The sequence below is a fragment of the Macaca fascicularis genome, chromosome 12 (assembly GCF_037993035.2).
Source record: "Macaca fascicularis isolate 582-1 chromosome 12, T2T-MFA8v1.1".
Classification (NCBI taxonomy): domain Eukaryota; kingdom Metazoa; phylum Chordata; class Mammalia; order Primates; family Cercopithecidae; genus Macaca; species Macaca fascicularis.
This window is the reverse complement of record NC_088386.1, coordinates 66,742,411-66,767,507: the sequence shown is the minus strand read 5'-3', so window position 1 is coordinate 66,767,507 and position 25,097 is coordinate 66,742,411.

The following is a 25,097-nucleotide window of genomic DNA, read 5'->3' as shown; positions in this document are numbered from 1 at the left end:
TTTTGCTGCATGCTTGTTGTTTGCCTCTTTATATGAAGGTTTCACATTTTGAAAGAATATTTTACATAGAATAGAAAGATAATCCAGGCTTTCCTCTAGCAAGTTTCTTTGAATTTTTTTTTTAATTGGTAATTTAGAAAACTTTCTTTCAGCATCATAACATGGAAATGTCATGTAAAATTTTAGGATTATTGTCAAACTTTGGAAAACTTTTACCTAGACTCTTTCATGTATCTGATTTGAGAGCATTTCAGATTTTCTTGTGAGTGACTAATGCAATTCCTCCTTGAATTGAAGACACTCATTTAACAGTTTGTCATCAATGTCCTAGTGTAGTGGCTTGAGAGTAAGCTTTATGTTGAGCCCTGTACCCTCACATCATGGTGCCAGGCGAGTTAGCACCATGGGCAGCAGGAGTTTTCCTGAAAATGATTCCTATACCTCCAAGGTTGGCACTAACTCAACTATACACAAAAGTGACTGTGTACCTCCTAAATAGATTCCACTGATTTTCCCCTTAGCTTCATCTCCCAAAAACCCATGCCACTCCAACAACACTCACTTTGTGTTGTGAGGATGGAGAAGTTCAAATGGAAAACTCATATTAATGATTGCAGCTAAAACATCTTAATTGTGCAAATTTGACAAAAATATATGACCTTGTGAACATATTGCCAGGGTCTCTTCCTCACTGAATGGAGATGTCTGATAGATCTCTTCCCGTGTTTTAGCTGGCACATGCCTTCTGCCCTTTTTTTTTCTTTTCTTTTGAGACAGGGTCTTGCTCTGTCGCCCAGGCTGGAGCGCAGTAGCATGATTTTGGCTCACTGCTTTCTGACCTTTTGATTTTCTTCCTGCTTGGAATTCAAATACAATGCTGGAGGTCGAGCAGCCATCTTGTGACCACAAAATGACAACATGAGGGCAAAAACCATATACAAAGGGAAAGGCACAGAAAGATGGAAGGCTCCCAGCTGATTTCACGGCCTATCTTCAGACTTCTTGGTACACAAAAAATATCTATCATATTTCCTGTTATTTGCTAATGAATGCAATCACAAATTGAATTGCTTCCCATGATAGTGATTTTGAATTAATGATATAGGTAACAGAATTTCTTTTGCCACCCTGTGGGACTTTGAACATTTTAAAAATCGGTTGGCCTATGCAATAAACAATGTGTGTTGTTTTCTCAAGTCTTTCCCATACCTCTTATGAACATTTTAAAATCAGGAAATATTTGAAATCTTAAAATTGTACTATCATAATCCCAGCACTTTGGGAGGCCAAGGAGGGCAGATTACGAGGTCAGGAGTTCGAGACCAGCCTGGCCAACACAGTGAAACCCGTCTCTACTAAAAGTACAAAAAATTAGCAAGTCATGGTGGTGGGTGCCTTTAATCCCAGCTACTCAGGAGGCTGAGGCAGGAGAATCGCTTGAACCCAGGAGGTGGAGGCTGTAGTGAGCCGAGATCACGCCATTGCACTCTAGCCTGGGCGACAAAGTGAGACTCCATCTCAAAAAAAAAAAACTGTGCTATCAATATTTGAGTTGATCTTTCGATGTTATTTAAATTCCCTCTCTATAGTCTGGTTGCATGGATATTTCACTTAAGATGTGATATTGATTTAAGATGATTTTCACAGCTGACTTATAATTCTTACATGTTTACTTTGTCCTTTTGTAAAATGAAAATAATTACTAGTTCTTATTAAGCACAAAGGATGTAAATGAGTCTGTTGTAATGTCTTTGTATGTCATGGATAATGTATCAAATGATTCTCCTATGAGGTATTTTGCTTGAATCTTTTTCTTTTTTTTTTTTTTGACACAGAATCTCGCTCTGTTGCCTAGGCTGGAGTACAGTGGCATGATCTTGGCTCACTGCAACCTCCACCTCCCTGGGTTCAAGAGATTCTCCTGCCTCAGCCTCCCAAGTAGTTGGGACCACGTGCCACCATGTCCTACTAATTTTTGTTTTGTTTTTTTTTTTTTTGAGACGGAGTCTGGCACTGTTCCTGGGTTGGAGTGTAATGGCCTCCAACCTCCGCCTTCCAGGTTCACGCAATTCTCCTGCCTCAGCCTCCCTATTAGCTGGGAATACAGGTGCACACCACATACCTGGCTAATTTTTTGTATTTTTAGTAGAGATGGGGTTTCACTATGTTGGCCAAACTTGTCTCGAACTCCTGACCTCGTGATCTGCCCACTTTGACCTCCCAAAGTGCTGGGATTACAGGCATGAGCCACCGCACTCAGCCTAATTTTTGTATTTTTAGTAGAGATGGTGTTTCCCCATATTGGCCAGGCTGGTCTTGATTTTCTGACCTCAGGTCATCCACCCACTTTGGCCTCCCAAAGTGCTGGGATTATAGACATGAGCCACTGCACCCAGCCTGCTTAGGTCTTAATGCCCATATTAGGATCCTGTAAAATAAGATTTTAAGTGTGAACAGGATTATTGCTTAAGCTAAGAGACTTTGGACTATTTTCAGGGTACTGCTTTAGAATTGATCATGTTTTTGCTAAAAGCTTACCAGGTATTTTTCACCTAGATCTAACATAAGGGATGAGTGAATTTCACTTGACCTTTGAACCATGCTCATGTGTTCCTTATGATTTAGTTATATCTGTTTTTATATTTCATGTTATGCATGTGGATTCCTGCTTCTTGCCCCTCCCATGACTTTATAATTCAGTCCAGAGTTCATAATCTGTCATACTGTCTCCCTTCCTTCAATATGAAGTTTCTTTTTATTGTAGAATATACCACTCTGTTGTTTTATTGGTATATAATTAAATCTGTACTTATAGTAAGTTACTTATTCATTCATTCATTCATTCAACAAATATTTAATGAATGCCTCTATATAACAGATAGAGTTCTAGGCAGTGGAGATGTAGTATAAATAAGGGTAACAAGGTTCTTGTTCTCATGAAGCTGACATTCTATCAAAACCAGACAGACAATAAACAATATTTTAAAACTAGGAATGGGTCTAGGGAATGGTGGAGAGCTGGCTTCCTAAAAAATCATGTTTGGAGGAACTCAAAAGCCAGTAGCTCAAAAAATATCTCTCACTTGACTGAGGTGATGTTGTGCCCCCTTCTTAAAATTCTCTCTAACACTTCAGCTCATGGCATCTGACATTCTTCCCTTAAAGACTGTAAGTACTCATTAATAGCTAGAGTTAGAAGTAAGTTTAGGAAGGACTTTTGAAACTGTCATAGACTTTTAATGGTATTGAGTCATAGAATGTTAAAACTGGAAGGCAGATAGTTTAGAAATATTCTCTGGGAGTCACCTGAGTTATCAGGCCAAACAATTAAGACCTTGGACCCTGAAGAATGACGTGTCAAGTGTATATATTCCAGCTAGAATGTCTATTTCCTAGGATGATGCTAAATTGATGAGGCTCCTAGGAGTGGATGCCAAAACTCAAAGGAGACTCCTAGAGATGGGAGGATTGATGGAAGAAAGTAATGAAGATGAACTTTGCTCTTTCTGTTAGAATTACTCTTACCTGGACCAACCAAAAAAATAAAAATAAAAAGAAGTGCCTGGATTTAAATACTTTTTTTTTTTTTTGAGACAGAGTCTTGCCGTGTCACCCAGGCTGGAGTGTAATGGCATGATCTCGGCTCACTGCAGCCTCTGCCTCCCAGGTTCAAATGATTCTTCTGCCTCAGCCTCCCGAGTAGCTGGGATTACAGGTGCCCGCCACCATGCCCAGCCAATTTTTGTATTTTTAGTAGAGACAGGGTTTCACCATGTTGGCCACCATGTTCACCATGTTGGTCGAACTCTTGACCTCGTGATCCACCTGTCTCGGCCTCCCAAAGTACTGAGACTACAGGGATGAGCCATCACGCCTGGCCTAAAGACTTTATTCTTTTATCATTCATCTTTCATCAATTATATAAGAGACTAATATGGAAGTTACTATGAAAAGTGATTACAAAGTGATTATTTAAGCCCACACAACCTACAAAGCATGATGAGGTGTTCTGCCCACACTCCTTTGCAGTTTCAGTTCAGAGTGACTTTTAGTGCTGGGCTTCTCCTAGCCAATGAGAAATGGATGAGAAATAAAGTTTGCTTCTTAATTGAGTCACTGTGGGAATTCTGGGGAGAATAATTCTTGGTCATATAGGATTGTCCCACACATTGTAGGATATTTAGCATCTCTGGCTCCTAGACACTAAATGACAAGGGCACTTCCTCCCATCGTTATGACAAAAATTTCCCCAAACATCCCTCCAGGGGAGGGGACTGTGTCATCTCCCTGACTGAGAATCACTGGTAATCAGGAAGAGATTCTTAAATGCGTCCCTTCCATGTGACATGGTATGTGTGAGGCTAGATGTTTGTGTTCACTGCTATGAGAGCACAGAGGGAGAAGTATCTCACTGAATCTGGTGTTTCCTATAGGCATTTCGATGAGGATTATTCCTATCAAAATAATCCAACAATGCCATTCCTACTCAAAATATTTTAAAGCCTCCCCTCTGGGTTTACTTTTAGAGCCTGAGTCATATTCTTTTGAATTTGTTCAACAGAAGAAAGTTTCTTCCTTTGGAAGCATCCCAAAGTCACTTGTAGCCAAGCCTTGTGAGTAAGATGAGTGAACAAGCTGGACAATATTATTTTTAGTTAAAAACAGTTTCACAGAACATAAAATTATGAGCCAGCACTTAGTAGTTAGTGAATTATGAAAAGCACTTAGTTCAGGTTTTAATAAGATTTACCACTTAGTTCATTATTTTTCAAACTCTTATTATCACGAGATTGTTAGCACTCTGTTAGGTACTGCAGATATAGAAATGAAAAACAATTCCTGCCATTAAGGAATTCACTATCTAGGGAGAGAGCAAGAGAGAAAGATAAGTAAACCAATAACTGCAATAAAAATGTAAAAGTGTATGCTAGAAGAGGTATATTTGTGCTGCTATGGGAGTACAAAGGAAGGGCACTAGCCCGATCTAACAGCAATGTGGACAGTTTGCCACAGGAAGTTGATGCTTTATCTGAGTTTTGAATGTGCAGTGCTAATTGGCTTGAAGGAGGAATGGAAGATATTCTAGGCAGAAGCAGCAGCATATCCAAAGATACAAAGGATTGAAAGTGTGGTGCACTCTGCAAGCTTCAAGTTCTTTTGTGTCTGGAGCAGATGGTATCTATTAGGAGATGACACTGGTGAGATAGGCAGTGTCATGTGTCAATACTCTTTTTATTTGCCATACCAACGAATTTGGACTCTGTATTGAAGATGAAGGGTGACTATGAAGGATTTAAAGGGTAGAAATCTGATGATACTTACATTTTTACATCATCCTAGGAACAGAGTGGAAAATGAACTGGAGGAGGATAAAACCAGAGACAGCAGTTAAGATGCTAGGAAACATGGGAGAAATGATGAGATCCCAAATAAAGAGGCAAGGATGGGGATTAAATGGAGAGGGAAGATTCAATACATTTAAAAATATAAAGTAACAGTGATTAAAACATAATTATAAATGGTGAAAAGAGATCCTTTCTGATAAATGGATCAGGATACAGTTCAGAAACCAATGTTGAATAGGAATTATACATACAGTAAGGATGACATTTTAATTTAGTAGGAAGTGAATGGAATTTTTTTAAAAGATGTTGGTTAGAAAGATATACTAGTTTCTTTTTCTTTTCTTTCTTTCTTTCTTTTTTTTTTTTTTTGAGACGGAGTTTTGTTCTTGTTGCCCAGGCTGGAGTGCAATGGCATGATCTCGGCTCACCGCAATCTCCGCCTCCCAGGTTCAAGTGATTCTCCTGCCCCAGCCTCCCTAGTAGCTGGGACTACAGGCATGTGCCAACATGCCCAGCTAATTTTGTATTTTTAGTAGAGACAGGGTTTCTGCATGTTGGTCAGGCTGGTCTCGAACTCCTGACCTCAGGTGATCCACCCGTCTCGGCCTCCTGAAGTGCTGGGATCACAGGCGTGAGCCACTACACCCGGCACTAGTTTTCTAATTATCAAACTATCAAAAACCTTATGGCTTAAATAATATATTTACATTTATTTTCTTACTGTTCAGTAGGTCAAAAACCTGACATGAGTCTCACTGGGCTAAAATCAAGGTGTCAGCAGGGCTTTCTGCTTTTTGGATTCTCTAGGTGAGAACCTAGTTCCCTGCCTTTTCTAGCTTCTAGAAGCCACCCTTGTTCCTTGGCTTTTGGCCTTCTCCTCGGTCTCCAAAGCCTGTAACATCGCACGTCTCTAACCATTCTTCTGTAGTCACATCGCCCTCTGACCATAGCTAGGAAAGTTTCTCTACTTTGAAGGACCTGTGTGATTAGATTGGACCCACACAGACAATCTGGGATAATCTTCTCATCTCTACAGTCCTAACCATATCTGGAACATCTCTTATGCTATGTAAGGTAACATACCCATAGGTCTTGGGTTTACGGCATGGACAGCTCTGTGGAGCCATTATTCTGCCTAATACAGATGAAAAAAAAAATGTTAATTTAGAGTCCTACCTCATTACATAAATGAAGAATAAATTACTGATGTATTAAAGATCTAAACATCAAAACTAACGAAGTATGAAAAAAATGTAGGAGGATATCTTTAAATAAGGAAGACTTTCCTGGATAGGATAAGAAATCCAATGGTCATAAATTAAACTATTGACAGACTTGGCCCAATATTTAAATTATTTAAAGCATCCATATAATGAAAGACAAACAAAAAGTTACAAAGTTAACAGGCAAGCACTAGACTAGAAGACAATATTTGCAACATATATATATATATAAAATAGACAAAGATAATATCCATAGTATATAAAGAGTATCAAAAAATCAATGAAGAATAAAACCAACCAGATAGGAAAGTAAACAAAGGATAAAACAGATGATTTAGAAAAGAAAAAATAAAAGTAACTAATAGAAAGTAAGAAAGCTAAACCTCTTTCACTATTAGGGAGTATTAGGAATTTCTACATGTGTGGTAAATCTTTAAAGAAAAGCAAGGAAATGATAAGATATATTCAGGATATATCTTATCCAGTTTAGACTTATCTGTGGGTGGAGAGGAACACACTGGAAGCTTTAACATTATTGACAAATTCTCTATTTCTCAAACTTAGTAGTAAATTCATAGATGTTCATTTTTATTTTTAAATGTCATTATTGTATATTTATTACACTTATTCTTTTTTGTATATGTAATGTATCATGATTTTTAATATGGAAAAACAGGTTTTTAAACTTTATCTTTAGATAACTTATTTGAAACAACTTCAAACTTACAGAAAAGCTGCAAGAATTGTACAAATAACCCCCATAAACTCTTTGTCCTGAGACCCTATTCAAGTTTGTCCAGCGTCACAATGTTTTGTTTTTTTTTTTTGAGACAGGGTTTCGATCTGTCACCCAGGCTGGAGTACGGTGGCATAATCATAGCTCTCTGCAGCCTTGACTTCCTGGGCTCGAGCAAATCTTCCTGCCTCAACCTATGGATGAGCTGGGACTACAGGCATGTCCCCACCACACCTGGCTAATTTTTAAATTTTTTGTAGCGATAGGGTCTCACTGTGTTGTCCAGGCTGGTCTCATACTCCTGGGCTCAAGCAATCTTCCTGCCTCAGTCCCCCAAAGTGTTGGGATTACTGGTGTGAGCCACTGTGCCTGGCCTCAGTATATTCTTTTTGCTATAAAGCAAAAGGATCCATTCCATCTATTGTACCCAGTTATCATGTGTCTCTAGTCTCCTACTCTGAAATAGTTCTTCAATTTCCTTGTCTTCCAAGGCCTTGATATTTTTAAAGACTACAGGCCAATAATATTGTAGAATGTCTCTCAGTTTAGACTTATCTGAAGTGTCCTTTTGATTTGACCTAGATCCTGCTGGAACATCATAGAAGTGAAGCTAAGTTCTTACTGCATTCTAATAAGTAGCCCATAATGTCAATATGTCCCATTTCTGGTGGTATTAATTTGATCAGTTGATTAAGATGGTATATGCCAGGTTTCTGACTGAGAAATTATTCTTGTATTCCTTTGTAATTAATAAGAATTTGGGGGAAAGTACTTTGAGATTGGGTAAAATTCTCTTCCTCATTCTACTTTCACCCACTAAATTAGCATCCATTGAGGCTTTTTCTGTATTTTTATTATGCTGATTGCCAAAAAGTGATTTTCTAATTCCATCTACATTTGTTAGTACAGTGTGATTTCCATATGGCCCTATTCCCAGAGATAGTCATCACTAGCATTCCTTTTTGATAGTCTGATGGGGATTTTTCTCTACATGCTCAGGTATAGGAGTGAAAAGCCAGTGGATGGATTGATCCAGACTAGGTTCAGTAAGTGATCTCTCAAAGGAGTAAACAAGTTAATTGTCTTGGCAAGAGTAGGGTTGAAGAGATGGATTGTGGGGCGTAGCTGGATAAGGGAGGAAGTAAAGCCAGAGGCAGCTGACAGATTAGGAGGAGATGGAGAGAGACAAGGAATGCCATAGTTTGAATGCTCTACCCCTTGGAATCTCACATTGAAATCTGATCCCCAATGTTGGAGGTGGGGTCTAATGGGAGGTGTTTGGGTCATGGGAGTGGAACCCTCATGAAGACATTAATGCTGTCTCTCTATTTAGAGAGGAATAGGTTATTGCTCTATTAGTTCCCTTAAGAGCTGGCTATTAAAAAGAGCCAGGTGCCTCTCCTTCTCCTTATTTCCTTTCTTGCCACGTGATCTCTGCACACAACAGTTCCCTTTCGCTTTCCACCATGAGTGGAAGCAGCCTGAGGCTCCCACCAGAAGCAGATGCTGCCACCATGCTTCTTGTATGGCCTGCAGAACCAGGAGCCAAATAAACCTCTTTTCTTTATAAATTACCCACCCTCAGGCATTCCTTTAGAGCAACACAAAATGGACTGAGATGAGGATGTAGAAACTCGTTGATGCTAATATGTGAGAAGGGAAGCTTTAGGAAGTACAAAAAAATTAGAGCACTTGGGTCCTGGCTTGATTTTTTACTTCGGATTTCTCAGATGCTTCAGAGTCTTTATATGGACACCTCATGGATTAAGCACATGGAATGATTCATACCGATTGAAGTCAAGAAACAAGTTTCACCATTTCACTTGCGAGTCTGACAATTTTGGGGTCTCGGTGATGGTGTTTTACAACTACCAACTTTGAAGTTTTGCTTCAAGATCATTAAAGGAACATGGAATTTTGTTTCAGCTACTGTTTCTCTCAATGAGACATTAATTCTTCTAGCTTCTGTTGAAAGATCAGAACAAATGGCAAACCTTTATTGTTTTTGTTCATTATACAAACAGAACCTTTCTTGTGCTCAAAGCTTTTTACAGAATGAATCTGTTCTAACTTTAACTCCTCAAACATCATTATCAGAGTTAATCATATTTTAAAGCCCCAAGTCTCCGAACTTTTTAACATTTGCATTAGACCTACAGTCTTACTTCTCATGAAGAGTCATCTTCTCCAGCTTTGAACATTATGCTAAAGTGAAAAAAAAAAAAGAAAAAAAAAGCATCCTCTTAACATTATTTGTATGCCCACATAGTCCTAACATGTCAAGTGATTCATTTGCAGCATTTACATGACTGAAAACGTAGTCTCAAATCAGTGTCTCAGTAACAGTCACTCATTTTAAAGCCAGTGCAGAAAACCCTCCTGGAGCACTGGAACTGTGTAACATCAGCGCAGAGCTTCAAACAGAGCAGATGTTCAGAACTCTGGAAAGAGTCATTCAAACCTGTGGCACTGAAGATGCACCGGATTATCCAATGCAATAAAAAGTATATATAAAATTTAATAGTCATCAGTGTAAAAGGCCATAACATATTGTAGTCTTCTTGGTTCTGACAGTTCCTCTTTTGTTTCCAGGAATCGTAAGGAGAAAACAATTGGTCTCCTTACTTTGTAGCACTCCCATGTTGCTAATCTATGATTTCGATTATTCATACTCAAGCAAAGAGATATCAATATGGGTAAAACAACTGTTAATATGCTAAGGCGTTCCTTCCTATCAGCTTAGGATCTGAATTTTGATGACAAACACTGCCTATTGAGACACAGGGACCTGGGGCACAATTTTTTTTTTTTTTTTTTTGAGACGAAGTCTCGCTCTCACTCTGTCATCCAGGCCAGAGCCAGAGTTGAGTGGCCCTGAGTAGCTGGGATTACAGACGTCCACCCCCATGCCAGGCTAATTTTTTTTTTTTTAAGACAGAATCTCACTCTATCACCCAGACTGGAGTGCAGTCGCGAGATCTCGGCTCACTGCAACCTCTGGCTCCCAGGTTCAAGTGATTCTCCTGCTTCAGCCTCCCGAGTAGCTGGGATTACAGTAACGCACCACCACACCTGGCTAGTTTTTTTTGTTTTTAGTAGAAATGGGGTTTCACCATATTGGCCAGGGCTGGTCTTGAACTCCTGACCTCAGGTGATCCACCAGCCTCGGCCTCTCAAAGTATTGGGATTACAGATGTGAGCCACCACACCTAGCCTAATTTTTGTATTTTTAGTAGAGACAGGGTTTTATCATTTGGCCAGGCTGGTCTTGAACCCCTGATCTCAAGTGATCGCCCAACCTTGGCCTCCCAAAGTGCTGGGATTACAGGTATGAGCCACTGCACCCGGCTGCTCCTGCTCCTTAATGTCTCCTTTACTTATTCCTTATTTATGAATAATGAAATTGATAAATAGAACAAGCTGGTCTGCTTGATTGTCAGACCAAAAACTACTTCCTTTTTCTCCTCTTCGCTTACTCCTCATAAAAGGAATAGAAGGAGCTAACTGCTTAAATGTCAGACTCATAGCAATAAAGAGCCTATCATGTTTCAAAACCTCTGAAAGATCTCTAGAAGACAAATAGGGGGCATTGGGGAATCCACACCTTCTCTAACATTTTTATCCTCTTAGCCAAGATTCCATTTCATGTCTGTCTGATTCTCTTAACTGCTAGATTATGAAAAATTAGGTCTTTGAAATGAGAATGAGAAAGAAAAAAATGTCATCATGTATATTTATTTTGTTTGGGAATAAAAGGGTGCCCTGTAATTTAGAATAAGAGACAGGGATGACTCATTACAACGATGAGGATTATTAAGGAAATGAATAAATCAATCACACCACTCCAACTGTACTTGTCATCACAGTAGCATTGCCAATTTCCCTATACAGCTGGTAATTGTTATTCCATATCTTCTTACATCGAATATAAGGCCCATTCTGGTGTAACAAGAAATGTTAGAATAGTCTTCAAACCCATCATTAGATGGGGTATAAAAAGCACTAACTAGAGCAGGTGCAAGCTACCTCGGAACCCTGGAAAGAGTCATTCAAAATTACAGCACCAAAAATGCATTGAATTATCCAACATAATAAAAAGTATATATAAAATTTAATAGTCATCAGTGTAAGAGGCCATATACTTGAAAATTAAGACTGTTTTGATGTTAAGTTAAATTGATACCCCAAACCAGGAAAATGGTAGAATGCCTAAACTAACATTTAAATTTCTTCTGTTTAATAAGTCTATAACTGCTTGACAAAAAGAATAAGAGCAATATATATTGCAGCAGCTTTGTTTGACTGTATTTAGACAAGAAAAATCTTAAGCTTCCCTGTAGTTTTCCTTATAAAGCTGACTGATTCTCAGTTCATTTCAGCTAATGTTTTGCTTGATATGTCTTCGCTGCTTTGTCAGGCTTGGAGTTACTTTTCTACTGCTGTTTTTGCCTGCTCCCTAGCCGAGGTTACTATTGTTGTCATGAGGTGTCTTTACCCAAGCCTATCTGTCTTATATTGAGTCAATGAAGAGAGAAGATGGAGGAGAAGAAAGGGTGAGAAGCCAAAGAGCTTCCCTTAAGCTCCTGTCTGTAACTGAAAGTTCCATGACATTCCATCCAGAAATCAAGAAGCGTATCTGTGGAAACTGAAAGAAATAAAGGCCTATGCAGAACAGTTGAGAGCACAGACTTGGCCTCAAGCAGACCTGGGTTCCAATCCTGGTTTCTTCCCTTAATATCTGCATGATGTTGGACAAGCTCCCTAATCCCTCTAAATCTGAGTTTTCCTGCTTACAAAAATGAGAAGAACAATATTATCTATCTTATAGAGTTCATTGATAGGAGCATATTAGATAATGCATTTAAACACTCTGTATAGAACCTAGCATATAGTAAGCATTCAAAAATGCAAGGCCGGGCGCGGTGGCTCACGCCTGTAATCCCAGCACTTTGGGAGGCCAAGGCAGGCAGATCACCTGAGGTCGGGAGATCTCGGGACCAGCCTGGCCAACATGGAGAAACCCCGTCTCTACTAAAAAATACAAAATTAGCCAGGTGTGGTGGCGCATGCCTGTAATCCCGGCTACTCAGAAGGCTGAGGTAGGAGAATCGCTTAAACCTGAGAGGCAGAGGTTGCGGTGAGCCAAGATCGCGCCATTGCACTCCAGCCTGAGCAACATGAGCAAAACTCTGTCTCAAAATTAAAAAAAAAAAAAAAAAATGCTAGGTAGTAAAATATGGATGCTATTAATATAAAAACTTTTTGTTCAAAAATGCACTATAGTCTTGGTAGGAGATGCTCCCATATCCTTTTGGGGGCCTTATTCAATAAGGACCTTGAGTCTAAAAATTGCTGTACTTCTATCACTTTGGTAGTTGAAAAGAGACAGGGTTCTTTTCAAAATGGTAAAGTATATCCTTGATGACCAGTTCTGTTCCTAATTTGGTTTCTCTTTCCAATAACCACGCCCTTCCCTCCCCTCAAGACACTTAGGATTCTATATGCCAAGGTCTCTCACAAGGGCTTTCTGTCTTGAGGTAGCAGTACTTGTTCTGTTTGAGAAATAGCTTTAAGAAGGCCAATGAGGTGGCTAACGCCTATAATCCCAGCACTTTGGGAGGCTGAAGCAGGTGGATCCCTTGAGCCTAGGCGTTCGAGACCAGCCTGACCAACGGTGCAAACAAACCATCTCTACAAAAAATCAAAAAATTAGCCAGCATGGTGGTGTGTGCCTGTAGTACCAGCTACTCTGGAGACTGATGTGGGAGGATCCCTTAAACCTAGGAGGTCCACTGCACTCCAGCCTGGGTGACTGTGATCGGTCAGTGAGCTGTGATCGGGCCACTGCACTCCAGCCTGGGTGACAGAGTGAGATCCTGCCTCAAAAAAGAAAAAAGGGGTCAGGTATACTGGCTCATACCTGTAATCCCAGCACTTTGGGAGGCAGAGGCAGACACATCACTTCAGGTCAGGAGTTCAAGACCAGCCTGGCCAACATGGCAAAAACCCATCTCTACTAAAAATACAAAGATTAACTGAGCATGGTGGCGGGCACCTGTAATCCCAGGCACTCAGTAGGGTGAGGCAGGAAAATTGCTTGAACCCAGGAGGTGGAGGTTGCAGTGAGCCGAGATTGCGCCACTGCACTCCAGCCTGGGTGACAGAGGGAGACTATGTCTCAAAAAAAAAAGGCCGATGAGATGAAGCAGAGAGTGAGCAAGGCAGAGAATGCTCAGAGAGGAGGCTGAAGCTCTAGAACAGAGGCCAAGTCATTGTGGACGCAGAGGGCAATGTAGGGCAGGAATAACTAGCTACGAGGTTATTGTTTTAGCTCAGTAAGAGATGATGGTAGCCTAGACTAGAGTGGTAGCCATGGAGAAAAGGAGAAATGGTAACTAAATTAGAGTGTGCTTTTAATGCGTAGCAGATCAGAACTTAATTACATGGATGTGGGAAATGTGGAATCAGACAACTCCTAGGATTTCAGCCTCAGCAACTACTAACTAATGGGGCCATTTACAGAGATGGGAAAACTGGGGAAAGAACAGGTTTGGGGGCAAAAATCAAGAATTCCGTTTTGGATATGTGAGTTATTAGACAGCCCAAGAGAAGCCGTGCTAGCTGAGGTTGGAGCTCAGAGAGTGGTCAGGGCTGGAGAAGTGTATTCTGAATCAATCTGCATGGAGATGGTTTTTAAACCCACACAGTGTGCTGCTCAACACTGGTCCCAATTAGAATCATCTGGGCTGCTTTACCACCCTTGATATTCTGACTCCAGCCCCAGAGATTCTGTTACAAAAGGGGCCTGGATTTGGTATCTGTTGTTTTTAAAAGCTTCTCAGGTGAGTCTAATGTGCAGTCAAGGTTGAGAACCAGGGTCCACGGGAGGAAGGTGCGGGCATCAAGGTGGGAGGACAGTGTCCCAGAGGTCAAATAAAGACAGAGGTTTAAGAAGGAGGGAGCAATCAGCTGAATCAAATACTGCTAGGAGGGCTAGTTAGACAACGACTGAGAGGTAACTGTTAATTAGGCATGATGAAGGGTGTTACAGATAGAATGGGAGATAACAAATGGTCCTCTAGTTTTTCTTCATTGTGTATGTACAGTTGTCCCTTGGTATCCATAGGGGATTGGTTTAAGGACCACCTTCCCATACCAAAATTCAAGGATACTCAAGTCTCTTCTATAAAGCGGTATCATATTTACATACTTATAAACTTTAAATCATCTCTAGATTACTTATAATACCTAGTACAATGTAAATGCTCTGTAAATAGTTGCTACACACTATTGTTTAGGGAATAATGACAAAAAAGAAAAGTTTGTACATGTTCAGTATAGAATGCAACCACTACCATTTCTTTTTTTTCAAATATTTTATTTTAAGCCTTTAGTTGATTAAATCTATGGATATAGATACCATGAACACAGAGGGCTGAGTGTACTTTTTTTTTTTTGAAAAATCTCACTCGGTAGTCCAGGCTGGAGCGCAGTGGCACAATCATAGCTCACGGCAGCCTTGACCTCCTGGGCTCAAGCAATCCTCCCACATCAGCCTCCAAAGTAGCTGGGACTACAGGCTTGCACCACCGCACCTGGGGCTGATTTTATCCATTTTGTGTAGAGACAGGGCCTTGCCATGTTGCCCAGGCTGGTCTCAAACTCCTAGCCTCAAGCAATCCTCCCAACATGTTGGGATTATAGGCATGAGCTACTTCACCCAGCCTGGACTGTACTTATTAAGTGAAGTTGGGAGTCATAAGGCATTTTATAAATAAAAATCATTTAAAATGTTAAAGGTAATATTACTAAAAATTACATTCTAATCTTCTCCTTTAAAAAAAAAAGAGATGGTGAATCTAAAGAATACATAGCCACAGAAAATTTGGGGAATTGAGAAAAGGAAGAAAAATGTTACCCAAAAGACTATTGTGTGAACATAATAACCATTACTTAGTCATTGACTCACTTTCATTTAGTGAATTCCTACTTTGCAGCAGGCTCTGTGCTAAGGATATAGAAATGAATATGACAAAGTATTTGCCCTCAAGGAACTCAGGGCCTAGTGGAGGAGGTGGACATGCAAAAATAATTATAAAACAAAGTGATAAGTGATATAATAAAAATTATACTAGTATACTATGGGAGCAAGGAGATAGCTTAATATTGCATGTTAAATAATAATTATGAAGAGCACCTTGGCAAATTAAAAAATTGCTCCGTTTTAATGTTAGTGATAAAAACAAGAAGGAGAATCAGTGTACCCCATGATTACAATCATATAAAAATGTGATTCCCCAAAGGTTCTCCAGCCAAGGAGAGAGGCTTGGGCTGTGTCTTGAATGGTGAGTTAAGCAAATAAGATTAGGAAAAGGGTATGGGAAAGAATAGGTAGGAGAAGGAAATTCCAAGCTGCAAGAAGGCAAAGGAAGTGAAACAGTGTATAACCTGTTTGGTCACTGTAATAACTTTGGTGTGGCTGCAGTGTAGGATTCCCATGAGGCAGCAACCAGATATAAAACTGGGGAGATAGGCAGGTGATAACAAGATTAAAAAGATAAAAAAGAATCACATAGTGCTAGAAAGACTAGTTGGAAAGCTTTTGGAATAATCCAGGAGGAAAAATAATAAAAGTCTGAACTAACACAATGGAAGAAGGATGGATGGATGGATAGATGAATGAATGGGAGGAGATGGATTCAAAAGGCCGTTTAAGAGACACTGTAGTCTTAGGGAGTGGTAAGGGATGGAAGTATGGGAAATGGGGAGCTGGGGGGAAACAAGAATGACTCCCAGGTCTCTTGTTTGGATAACTAACTGGGTTCTTGTCTTGGTTCTTATTCCTGGTCCTGTTTCTACCCAAGATAGTGAATATAGGATGAAGACATTTGAGAAAACTGTGGAACATCCAAGGGGAGATGCATAGGGATGATTCTTAACATCCTGGAGCTCAGGAGAAAGATGTGGGCTGAAGATACAAATTTAAGAGTCATCATTAAGCTGGATGTGATGGCTCACACCTATAATACCAGTGCTTTGGGAAGCCGACGGGGGAGGATGCCTTGAGCCCAGGAGTTTGAGACCAGCCTGGGCAACATAGTGAGACCCTGCCTCTTCCAAAAAAAGAAAAAGAGAAAAAAAATTAGCAGGGTATGGTGGTGCACACCTGTAGTCCTAGCTACTCTGGAAGCTGAGGTGGGAGGATCCCTGGAGCCCAGGAGTTTGGGGCTGCAGTGAGATGTGATGACATCACTGCACTACAGCCTGGGCAACAGAGTGAGATCCTGTCTAGCTCTGTACATATGTGATCCATATGAGTCACAAGAGTAGATGAGATTGGGCAAGAAAGTTGCATATATATCATTTGTGTGTTTTCCTTTTTAGTTATGCTATTCTAACTGGTATATTTCCTTAGTTATAATAATAGCATACAATTTTCTGTTTCCTTTTTCACCCTACATTATATCAAAAGCTTTTGTCATGTTGCACTAGAGTTTTCAAAGTAGTCACAACTGGCTGAATAAAACTATACTAACAGGACATGCTATAGTTATAATTGACTTTGACTCTGTGATAAACATTTTTATTCATAGTATTTCTCCATATTTTGGATTTTTTTCTTAGGAAAGATTCTCAGAAATGGGAATATATGTATGCTACACAGTTAAAGTGGACTATACATATATCCAAATCACTTTCCAAAATGTTTGTACCAGTTTACCAACAAGCTATGAGAATACTAGAGTATTAGTCTGCTCTCTCACTGCTATAAAGAAATACCTGAGACTGGGTAATTTATACAGAAAAGAGGTTTAATTGGCTCACAGTTCTGCAGGCTGTATAGGAAGCATGATGCTGGCATCTGTGTGGCTTCTGGGGAGGCCTCAGGTAACTTTTAGTCATGGCGGAAGGCGAAGGGGAAGTAGGCATGTCTTACATGGTCAGAATAAGAGCAAGAGAGAGAAATGAGGGAAGGTGGCACTTTTAAATGACCAGGTCTCATGAGATCTCACTCCCTATCACAAGAACAGTGCAGAGGAGGAAATTCACCCCCATGATCCAATCACCTCCCACCAGGACCCACCTCCAATACTGAGAATTACAATCCTACATGAGATTTGGGCAGGGACACAGATTCAAACCGTATCAACTAGTTTAACTAGATACTTCCCATAATTTTATATTGTGTGTGTAGTGTGTCTATATTTTTATTGTATATGTTAAACATTTTATTGAAGTATAACATACATGTACCAAAGTGTACAAATCTAAATGTATAGCTTGATGAATTTCCACAAAGTAAACGTACTGTGTAACCTGAACCTAAACTAAGAAACAGAACATTACCAGTCACTCAAAAGCCTCCCTCCTATCCTCTCAAGGGTAACCACTTTCCTGATTTTTAACCTACAGAATGATTTGCCTGTTTTTAAACTTTATATAAATGGAATCACATAGTATGTAATCTTTCATGTCTATCTTCCTTTGCCCAATATTATTTTTGTACAGTTCATCTACCTCGTTGTGTTTAGTTGTGATTTGTTAATTCTCATTTCTGCATAGTATTGCATTATGTGAATGTTCCACAATCTATTCTGATGAGTGCTTAGGTAATTTCTAGTTTGAGGCTATTACAAACAGTGCTGCTTTATGAACATTCCTGTCCATGTGCTTTTGATGAATATATATAATGCCTTTTTGTTGGGTATATACCTAGGAATGAAATTGATGGATCACAGATATGGACATTTCAACTTTAATGGTTACTGCTACCAGGTACCAATATCCACTTTCACCAGTGTGTGGGAGTTCCCAGTGTTGCACATATTTATTGACATTTCATATTTTTCATTTCAGCCTATCTGTTGAGTGGTATCTCATTTGCCTTATTTGCTTTGTTGTTGTTGACTAAATAAATTTAGCATTTTTTTTTTTTTGCATTTGGTTATTCTCTTTTGTGAGACAACCGTTCAAGTTTTTGTTTATGTTTCTACTATATTATCTGTCTTTTTCTTAAAGGTTTTGTTTTTTACATATTCTGAATACGAGTCCTTTGTCAGATATATGTATTGCAACTATCTTTTTCCACCCTGTGGTTGCCTTCACTGTCTTTTTTTTTTTTTTTTTCTGAGATCGGGGCAGGGTAAGAGTCTCCTATTTTGCCCAGACTGATCTTGAACTTTCAATCTTCCCGTCTCAGCCTCCTCAGCAGCTAGGACTACCTACAGGTGCATACCACTGCACCCAGCATCCTTTCACTGTCTTTTTTTTTTTTTTTCAGACAGGGTCTTGCTGTGTCATCCAAGCTGAAGTGCAGCAGTGTGATCTCAGTTCACTGTAGCTTTGACCTCCCTCCACCTGCCTTGACCTCCCAAAGTGCTGAGATTACAGGCATGAGCCACTGCACCGAGCTCCTTCACTGTCTTAAACCAAGTTTTTTGATGATCACAAGTTCTTTATCTTAATATTGTTTAACCAATCAAATATATCCCACATGGTTAGCACATTTCATGTCCTGTCCTGTATAAGAAATCTTTGCCTAACTTAAGATCATAAAAATATTTTTCTAATTTTAAGAGCTTTGTTTTAATTTTCATATTTACAGCTACAATTAATTTGGAATACATTTTTGTGTTTGGTGTGAGGTAAGGGTCAAAGTACATATTTTCCCCTCTGGATATCCGTTTGACCCAGCCTCATTTATTGAAAAGATTATTCTTTACCCCACTTCACTGACTATTAATATTCGAAGTTTTTCTTTCTAGTTTAATCGATGAAAAGTAGTACTTCATTGTTTAATTTAAATTTCTTGACTATTTGGGTGGTTTGACATTTGCCCACTGCATTAATCAAGACAGGATATGCTATGCTGTAATAGCAAATAAAGCACCAAACAACGTAGGTTTATTTCTCTACGTGCAAAGTCTGGTGCCAACTTATGGGGCAGCTACACTCCCTGCAGTGATTGGAAGATCCAGGGCACTTTCACCTTATGACTTCACATCCTTATCTGGTCTCTATAATCCCTACCAGAGGAGAAGAGAGAGTGTGATGGTGGCGCAATGACTCTTAAGTCTTTTGCCTGGAAGAGACACACCAGATGTCTGCTTACATTCCATTGTCTATACCCAATAACGTGGCCCCATCTCACTGAAAGGGGACTGGAAGTTATAGTTTTCCCATGTGCCCAGGAAGAAGAGGAAAACTGATACAGTGAGGTAGTGGTTCTGTAACACTCCCATAGTTAACGAATTTATTTTCAATTTTGTGAATTGTTGTATCTATTGCCATTTATCTTTTTGTGTATCTCATATTTATATTAAATCAAAATAACCTTTAAGCTTTGAATTCTATTTTAATCTAATAATGCTTTTTCTAATTTATTATAAGCTTGCTTACTACATATTTACCTATCCTTTTCTTTGCAGTCTTTTTGTGTTATTAAGAGTTTTTTTTATAAGCAGTAAAGTATTGGATTTTAATTTTTAACACAATCTGGGAGGCTTTTTCTATTAATAGGGAATCTACATTTAATAACTTATCATGCTTAGTCTCACTGCTGCTATGTTTTTGTGCCTTTCTTTTCATGTGTGCATCCTGTTTCTTTTCAGTTTTGTCATTTGCTCTGCAGACTTAGTTTTGTTTGCTCTTATTTTCTACTGTGATTTTCAAAGATGGCCATTCCTCTGATTCTGCTAGTGGGTTCCTGAAAGCTGTCCACAAATACTTTTAAAATCTACCTTGGCTTAATTGAATCAATAAAAAGTCAAACAATAGCTTTTAACTGTGGAAAAAAAGGCACCAAACATTTTGTTTTTCTTCTAGCCCCTGTTAATCCTTCTTTTTCTTGGTCTTCGCTAATTTAATCTGGGGTAGTAAACTCAGTCATTTGAAAAAATACAGCATTTGTTTTCCCATAAAGTAATTGCTGTTCCTATAAAACATTTGGAAAATATTGAAAAGTACAAAGGCCAGCAACAAAAATCTGCCATTATTTTACCACAGCAAGACAACCACTCGTAATACTTTGGTATATTTTCAACTGGGCCTGGTGGTGCATGCCTGTAATTCCAATTATGTGGAAGAATCCCTTGACCCAGGAGTTCAAGGCCAGCCTGGGCAAGATAGTGAGAACCGGTAATAAAAATATTTTGATATATTTCCTCTCCTTCTTTTTGTTATACACTTTTTATATGATCGAGACTATATTGTATATATATTTTTATGTTGCTTTATTCACTGAGATGCTCTTATAAGCAAACTATTGCTTTTGGTTATTATAAAATCTTCACAAACATTTTAATGGCCTTCTATAAGATAGATGAGCCATAATTTATTACTATATGCTTAATATTGTACATTTAGGTTATTTTCAATTTTATTGTTTTTATACATAATGTTGAATAGAATTATCTTTATGTACAAAGAGAAAAAGCACAGACATATTTTTTTTTTTTTTTTTTTTGAGACTGAGTCTGGCTCTGTCGCCCAGGCTGGAGTGCAGTGGCCGGATCTCAGCTCACTGCAAGCTCCGCCTCCCGGGTTTACGCCATTCTCCTGCCTCAGCCTCCGGAGTAGCTGGGACCACAGGCGCCCGCCACCTCGCCCGGCTAGTTTTTTGTATTTTTTAGTAGAGACGGGGTTTCACCGTGTTAGCCAGGATGGTCTCGATCTCCTGACCTTGTGATCCGCCCGTCTCAGCCTCCCAAAGTGCTGGGATTACAGGCTTGAGCCACCGTGCCCGGCTAGCACAGACATATTTTTTCGAATTTAAGATTGTTTCTTCCAGATAGATTCCCAGAATGAAATTAGTGGATCAAAAATAATTTTTTTGTTTGAGAAAGGGTCTCTGTTGCCCAGGCTGGTGTGCAGTGGCAAGATCTCGGCTCACTGCAACCTCTGCCTCCCAGGTTCAAGCGATTCTCCTGCCTCAGCCTCCCAAGTAGCTGGGATTACAGGCACATGCCACCATGCCCAGCTTTTTGTATTTGTTGTAGAGAGGAGGTTTCACCATGTTGGTCAGGCTAGTCTCAAACTCCTTACCTCAAGTGATCTACCTGCCCCTGCTTCCCAAAGTGCTAGGATTACAGACGTGAGCCACTGCACCCTGAGCACACACTTCCAGAATAACTCCCATCTTTATACATAAAATCTCCATGTAACTATATTATGATAGTTCTATTAACATTTTAGACTTAGCATCAACTTATCTCCCATTATTGGTGTTTATATTATCTTGTATCTATAGCTAGAGTCTGTTTTAGACATCAGCTCTTTCCAACCCCTATCTTCCAAACTATGAATTCTTTTTATGATTCAGTGATTCATGGTTCATTGAATTATGTCAAATCCATGGGAGAATGTTCCTGATTTGCCCCTAAAGTCCTGGGATTACAGGCATGAGCCACCGCACCCTGAACACACACTTCTAATCAGCACCTGGATCATGGAACAAAAAAATCACTTGCAGCTCAGAATCCCCGCTCTTACTTCATGGTGGCATTTTGACTGCTTTTTTTTTTTTTTTTTTTTGAGGAAGAGGAGGAAGAAATTCTCATCAATATTTTACATTCCCATATTGTTTCAAAGTTTCTAAATACATATGAGGTTATATATGTCTCCTTTGTCATGTATCTAATTAAGAAAGATTTGGCATTTAGTTTTTATTTTCTGGGAAGGCATTAAGTAATTTTGAAAATCTTTACTATGGAGTGGGAAAGATATTGTCAAAAATCAAAGACGTTTGATTTTTTTTTATGAAAAGAAACTTCCATTTCTTTTGCCTACGAAAAAATTTATGCTGCAGAAACAATGTCCAGAGTAAGATTTTGGGCATTTTTGTTTTTCCCTCTAATGTGATAAATTTATATTTTGGTTTAATCAGTAAAATTTAGGATGAGTAAAGTGTAACACTAGATTATAATTATAAATTATAATTTATATATTTTTAATTACTTTTCAAAGTTGCCTGCTTTATTAAGAGGTACACTGTTGATTCAAAATTTGTAATATGAGCACTGTTTGCTTGTTGTACTTTGTTTTTGTAAACATTTCATAATACCATGTCCTTGGAGGATAGCTTCTAGTGCACTTTGGGGGAGGGGATATTATTGTTCTGAAGTTGGTTACAATTTTTTAACCTCAGGTGAAATAAATCTAGTAATTCCAGTTTTTGTTTGAGAATCTAGTAATTCCAGTTTTTGTTATGTATGGACCAAGGTTTTCTTTTTTTTCAAATGGATTGACAAATCTGAGAGAAAACATTTCCATCACTGGAGAGAGCAGAGGAAGTGTAATCTAACCTATTATATACAAAAGCTTGGAACTATCTCTTCAGGATTTGGAAACCAAAACCTTCAAGCCGTGGTTTTGTGAATTGTACAATGAAGATAGAACCAACTTAATGAAATGAGAATTCTTCATAATCTAATGTAATGGAGCCATTTGTCTAAGCAACTAATCAAAAACACTATTGAGGGGACGTGTTGAGATTGCAGGGTAGGCATCTTAAAAGCTCTGATCTGTATTCATACCTTTGGACAAAGAAGGAAACAAAAATCTGGAGGTGAGTCCAGGCAGAGGAGGCCATGTTGACATTTCAATTCACTCTGATAAGACGGAAGAAGGCCCAGTACTCCTCAATTCAACATTTGTAATGTAATAATTCATACATGTAAGAGTAGATCTAATATATATATGTAGTTTAAAGAGAAAGAATAGGACAAACATACCTCTGTACTCCCACCCAGCTTAACAAGTGGTGCTTTTAGCAGTGTTTTTGAAGTCCCTGTGAGTTCCCATGATCACATGTGCCCTTTTCCCTGAAGGAGGTAACCACTCTGATCCTGGCTTCTCATTTCCATTTTTTTCCTTGTAGTTTAATCACATATGTATTCCTGAACAATATATTACTTAGTTTTGAATGACTCTGCATATTTTAGGAGGAATCAAACTGACTTTGTTCTTCTGTAACTTGTTCTTTTTAATGAGCATTATATTTGTGAGCATTTTAATTATGTAGTATCCCACTGTATAAATATACATATCTCTAATTTATCCATTCTCTTGTTGATGGACATTTGGGTAGTTTCCAGGTTTTGACTACTACAAACAGTAGTGCCGCAGACATTCTTGTTCTATCTCCTGGTGCATAGCAGCAAGAATTCCTCTAGGATATATTCTTTGGAAGGGAACTGCCAGGTCACAAAATCTTCGTCTTTCATAGATACTACCTTCCGAACTATCTTTTTGCTTACTTCAAAAGGGCTTGGGTTGCCAGATTTAGCAAATTAAAATGCAGGATGCTCGGATAGTTTGAATTTCAAATAAATAAAAAACTTTTTGGGATAAATATGGTCTACACAATATTCATAGTTTAATCTGAAAACCCTGACAAGGTCAGTGAACTTTATCAAACCACAAACATTGGGCAATGAAGGATGAGTGTGAGGGGATGGTGGGGCATTTGGCCTATTCTTCCTCTGCTAGATGGCCAGCTCAGATGTTTATGAGCAGGTTAGCTCGGGGGACTCCAGTGCTTATTAACCAGCTGTGTAGGTAGTTGGTTGGCTCCGCAACTGTATGCCAGGCAGGTGCTAGATGTTGGGTATTAATACAACTGTAAACATTACAGAGAAGGGTCCTTGACCTCCCTAGGCTTTCAGCCAAGAGGGGGAAAAAGAGAACAGAGAACAGTACAGCAATGACAAATGTATGATGGGAGCAGTGGTGTGCTGGTGAGTGCTTAATAACTGGCTCTGAGGTGGAGAAGCAGCTCTAACTTGTAGCTTTTGCTGACCTAGGAGTTATAAGTACTCTCACCATGGCTGACTTCAGGCTACAATTGTAACATGTAACATTACTGAAAGTGGAGTTGGGAAGCCATGTACATAATCTCCCAGGACATTACGAACAGGCTCCAGTATCCCACTGTATGGGAGTACTCAGAAAGGATACCTCATCCAGTCTCTGGGCTCATTTCTTTTCTTTTTTTTTTTTGAGACGGGGTCTCCCTCTGTTGCCCAGGCTGGAGGTCAATGGTACAATCTCGGCTCACTGCAACCTCCGCCTCCTGGGTTCAAGCAATTCTCCTGCCTCAGCTTCCTGAGTAGCTGGGATTACAGGTGTGCACCACCATGCCTGGCTAATTTTTCTATTTTTAGTAGAGACGGGGCTTCACCATGTTGGTCAGGCTGGTCTCGAACTCCTGACCTTGTGATCCGCCCACTTCGGCCTCCCAAAATGCTGGGATTACAGGCATGAGCCATCGCGCCTGGCCTCTGGGCTCATTTCTTGTTGGTTTGGGGGAAAGGGGCTTAGGTGGCTCAGACATTAATCTTTTCCTTGAATTTAGAAGTAATCAAATGTTAAGAGTATAAAATGCATTTTAGTATGTCTATAATATTGGATGCTTTGTAAATATTTTTACTATAGTATAGAAATAGTAAAGAGTCTACTAAACATCATTGTAAATTATGATCATCCTACAGATCGGGGCTCAAACCTTCCACTTTTGCATCTGACCTTCCATCAGGAGACTACATGAAGACAGGAATCAAACATTTAATTGTCCTTCTAAGGAAGTATTCACAACAAAAATATAACTAAAGTAACTTGATCATGTATATGCTGTAATCCTCTAGTCATCATTGAAGACTTCTCCTGCATTGCCCTTTCACCTGAATCCCAGCTCATTGATCGTCATCATTCATTAATTCCACAACACTGACAGAGCCCTTGGTCTGTACTAGAGGCTTAAGGCCCTGTCCCCATGGAGCACTCAGAACGTTCTCT